Here is a 5336-nt window from a genome sequence, read left to right on the forward strand (position 1 = left end):
AAGACTGAGGGATGAAGTGGGACCTTCTGGGTCTGTGTTAGAATGGTTCTCGTCTTACCTTTCTGGTCGCAGTTTTAGTGTATCTACCAATCAAATGAGGTCTGAATCGGCCGATCTGTTGTGTGGAGTCCCTCAAGGTTCTGTTCTGGGTCCTTTATTGTTTTTGCTGTACTTGATTCCCCTTGGTAAAATCATTCAGAGATTTCCAGATGTTTCTTATCACATTTTTGCTGATGACATCCAGCTCTACTGCTCTTTTGATCCAACTGAGCCCCAGAGGCTGAACAGCTTAGTCAATTGTTTGCTAGAAATCAAACAATGAGTGAAAACACTTTACAGCTAAATGTGGACAAAACTGAAACTCTGGTGATTGCTCCTGATGATAAGGTTCCAGGGTTGAGTCAGTATTGGGTGACTTAGGTCAGTCTGTCAAACTGAGCCTGAGAAACCTGGGTGTTGTATTTGATAAAGTCATGTCTCTTGTTCAACACTGCAGAAAACTGACCAGAAACTGTTTCCTTCAACTGAGAAAAATCTCTAAACTTAGGAAAATGTTGTCGGAACATGATCTGGAGCTTGTAATCCATGCGTTTGTTCTCTTCTCTACTGGACTATTGTAACAGATTGTTTTCATGACTTTACAAGAAGGATCTGTCTCGCCTGCAGTTGATCTCTGCAGCGAGAATTCTGACCTGCTCTAGTAGAAGAACTCACATTTCTCCGATCCTTAAAACTCTTCACTGGCTTCCAGTTTCTTTCAGGATCAATTTAAAAATTCTGGTTCTTACTTTCAGATCTATTCATGGTCAGACCTTACATCAGTGAGCTGATCCAGCCTTACATCCCAGCTCGGGCTCTGAGGTCTGTGGATCAGAATCTACTGATGGTTCCTGAACACGCTTCTGGACCAGAGAAGAGAAAAACTTTCAGACTGTTGAATGATCTTCCTCTCTGTGTTTGATGATCTACTGACTCCTTCAAGAAACATCTTAAGACATTCTTATTTGTTCAGGCTTTTCCTTGACTTTCTGGAACTCCTGTGTTGTTCTCGTGTTATCTTGACCTTTTTAGTATATATTTTATTGAGTATTGTTCTGATTGTTTAAGCGCTTTGTGACCCTGGAAAAGTGCAAGATAAATAAAAATTACTTACTTACTTACATAAAGAAAACGAATAATGAGGAAAAAAGGACAAGAAACAAGTAGTTAAACAATAGCAATACAGAGAAACAACAACAAGAAAAACTAGAATAAAAATGTTTAAAAAAAAAGAAGACAGAAACATAAATAATAATTTAAAAGAAGAATAAAAAATAATAATAGTAAGAAAAAAAAAAGAATAAAGAAAATGTATAAAACATAAGAAGACATGAAAACATAAAAAATAATTTAAAGGTAGATAAAAAAAATAGTAAGAAAAAATAAAACAAGATAAAAAAGATTATTTAAAAAGAAAAAAGAAGAAATGAACTGAAAAGATAATTTAAAAGAAGAATAAACAATTATAATAAAAAGAAAAAAGAGAAAAAAAAGAAAACAACATTTTATTAAAAAAAATATGAAAACATAAAAATGATTTAAAAGAAGAATAAAAAATAGGATTAATAATGGTAAGATAACATTAAATGAGAAAATATAGAAAAGAAAAGGAATAAAAACTAAATAATAAAGTTGTTCGATAAATGAGTCAGGAAATGTCAACACTTCCAGTAAAGATATTGTATTTAAATCAACTATTAGAATAAAAAGTGCTTCATAGTTTCACGCTGAGGTCTGCACATGTTTCCGCCTGATGTGAAGACGATCGGTCGGTTTCCTGTTTCAGTCGTTCGGCTCCGTTTTAAAGTGTTTACATACCAACGAGATCAAGATCAAAATTATTCAGAAACAGGGTCATCGCCTCGGAGACGCACCTGAACATCCCATTATGGTTACGATGTTGTAAAAATGGCAGTTAAACCCTGTTGTCACCGGGATGCATACAACATCTGTGGAAACTATCCTACAGAGGAGGAATGAAGGAGGAATGAAGGAGGGATGAAGGAGGAAAGAAGGAGGAATGAAGGAGAAATGAAGGAGGAAAGAAGGAGGAATGAATGAGTAAAGAAGGAGGAAGAAGGAGGAATGAAGGAGAAGTCTTTTATCATATCAGCCATGCAGCCACAGACAATAACTGTAACTGATACGAGGAGAAAAGCTAAGAAACACCAAAACTGTAAACTATACAATTATATCCTCCCTCACTCTTTTCTGCATCCATCTGTCTGGTTCTGCTGAGGTTTCTGCCTTTTAAAAGAAAGTATTTCTTCTCCACTGTCAAAGATCTTTCTAGACCAGGGTCAAAAAGCGCTTGAACGATCAAAAACAATACACAGTTAAAATATATACTTTAAAATATCAAGACACATAAGACAAACACAGCAGTTCCAGGAAATCAGGGAAAAGCACAAATAAAAGTGTCTTAAGATGTTTCTTGAAGGAGTCAGTAGATCATCAAACACCAAAGCTTAGGAGCAACAGCCTGGAAGGATTTCTCTCCTCTGGTCCTGAAGCGTGTTCAGGAACCATCAGTAGATTTTGATCCACAGACCTCAGAGCCCGAGCTGGGGTGTAAGGCTGGATCAGATCACTGATGTAAGGAGGAGTCTGACCATGAATAGATCTGAAAGTAAGAACCAGAATTTTAAAATGGATCCTGAAAGAAACTGGCAGCCAGTAAAGAGTTTTAAGGATCGGAGAAATGTGAGTTCTTCTACTAGAGCGGGTCAGAATTCTCACTGCAGAGTATTGTATCAACTGCAGGTGACACAGCTCCTCCTTGTTTAGCACATTATGAGTTCCAGTTCTGATGTCTTTAGGCGCCACGGAAATACAGGGTCACGTGGTCCTCAACGTCTCCTCAAGACCACGAGAGACACTAAGTGATACAATCTTGTCGACTCGTCTCAAAAGAGAAGTCTGAAGATTTGGCATTGAAGAAGGAGAGGGAAAGAGAGGGAGAGGAGGAGAAGGAAGAGGAGAAGGAGGAGGAGGATGAAGGGGTGGTGAGGAGAAGAGGAGGAGGCAGAGGAGGAGGAGGAGGAGGAGGAGGAGGAGGAGGATGAGAGGACGACAGCTGTTGGACATGATCACCACTTGGAGGCTGCTCTCGGTGCCTTGGCCTGGAAACACTTTTTCCTTCTAAGAAGGGATGATGGAGGGATGAGGAGGTGAAGAGCGGCGAAGGTCTGCGCTCTCTTAAACCATGACTCACTGGAGAGGAATGACCTCCCTCTGAAATTGAGGCTGCTTTTCTCTCCCTTGCGTTTCTTTATTCTTTCACAAGCGCAGAGAGAAAAAAAAGCGTTATTTTCACATGGAGGACGAGTGAGTCTGCAGGGACTTCTTCAGAATCACAAACAGATTCATCAAATCCACGAGAGATTCAGAAGGAAAAAAGCTGTGGAGTCATGAGTGACAGTGAAGCTGAACTCGACGGGAGGTTAATGATTCATATTGAGATCTCTCTGTCCTGGCGTCTGGAAGCCTCTCCAGATGTGTCCTGCTTCAGAGAGTCGACTTCAAGTCCATGTGTGGAGCTCATGCCGCGAGAAAAACTGGTGTCACAAGTCCACTCCAAAAGTTCCCTAAAGAAAATAGGAGGAAATTAAGCCTGTGACTCGAGAGCCAAGACAAATCTCTGAGGAACAGTCGCCCACACAGACTTGTGGAGTCCAAGCATCGCTCGGGTTAGCATGAGCACATCCTGCGACTGCGTCGGAAAAATGCGTCGAAGGAGAGAAAAACGAAGGATTCGATAATCAGGATCTTCACTTTGCAACAGGAAGGAATCCATCTCGTTTAGCAACGTGATGTTTATATCGAACAAACACGCGAGACGAGGCCAACAAACTTCACTGAAGTCAGGACAAATTCTGGCACAAACATTCGGTAGCTGTGGATGTAAAATCAAGTGCTCTACAGACAGCGATCGTTTGATTATGTCTGTCAGCTTTGTTGCCGTTCGAGGACACAGTGACTCCTGTAGCGACGCTCGAGCCAAACCAAAAAAAAAGAAAAGCTTAAACAGTGAAGTAGTTGCAGCCTTAGAAGTTGCGGGTTCAATCCCGGCTCCAGATGACATTGTGTAGTTGTGGCGTTGGGTGCTGGATCGCTGCCTACTGCCATCAGTGCGTGTGGATGGGTAAAACGTTTGATTATGTCTGCTGCATCATTGTACTGAGAACAGAAAAAAGAAGGGATGAAAAAAAAAACCTTAATATGATGAGAAAAAGTAAAGTAGTTGGCTTGTGGCCTCAGAAGTTGCGAGTTCAATCGCAGCTGGTCCTGTCCCTGACTACTACAATCAACCTTGGCTTGCTGCGTCGCAGCCTACTCCCGTCAGTGTGTGAGTAAATGGGTATAAATTGGTCTTTTTGAAGAAAAGTGTATATATTTCTTTTGTTTTTTATGCATTAACAAAAAAGATTCATCATTGCTCGAGTGCATTACAGTGATAATGTCTGTCAGCAGGAACTTATTGAGTACGCATTGTCAGTTGTAAGGGACCGTCAAGCTAAAAAAAAAAAAAAAGGATGAAAAATAACCCTAATATCATGAGAAAACATACATCTCAGATGGTTAAATAGTTCACTAGTGGCCCAAGAAGTTAAATCCCAGCTCGGGATAAGATTGAGTCGTTGTGTCCCTGAGCAAGACACTGAACCCTGGCTTGCTGCGTCGCAGCCTACTCCCATCAGTGTGTGTGAATGGTTAAAATTGTTCCCTTTGAGGAAAAACATCTGCTAAATGGATCAATTATAGGAAATATAAACTAAATAATATCCATTCATTTATGTTTTCATATAAAAACTATATTCATCACTTTGCCCGAGTCCTTTAGAACAGTGATCGATTAAATATACCTGTATTGAGAACACGGTGACTATAGTCAGGGGCCGTCAAAACAAATAAAAAAAAAAAAAGAAGGGATGGATCAATACAAATTTAGTTTCATTGAAGAATCTAGATTTTTTAAAAAAAGCTACAAATGCAATATGACCTTTTCTTTTGGCAGCGTTTACGCAACATTTCAGACAAAATGATGAGCTAGCACGCTGCGTCACAGCCTACTCCCATCAGTGTGTGATTGTGTGTGTGGCTGGGAGACTTCCTTTTTAAACATACCGGAAGAAATTATGATGGGATTTTACTTGTAATGAATCATTTTTAAAAGTAAAAAATGATTAATTCACCGTTTATTTGACACTTTTAACCAAGTGAATCGAGGCAAACCTCACCTAAACTAAACGTCTATATATGGAAGTTGTACGTCATCATCAACACACCAGAGACAG

The sequence above is a fragment of the Callionymus lyra genome, chromosome 16 (assembly GCF_982586985.1).
Source record: "Callionymus lyra chromosome 16, fCalLyr1.hap1.1, whole genome shotgun sequence".
In the NCBI taxonomy this organism is placed as follows: domain Eukaryota; kingdom Metazoa; phylum Chordata; class Actinopteri; order Syngnathiformes; family Callionymidae; genus Callionymus; species Callionymus lyra.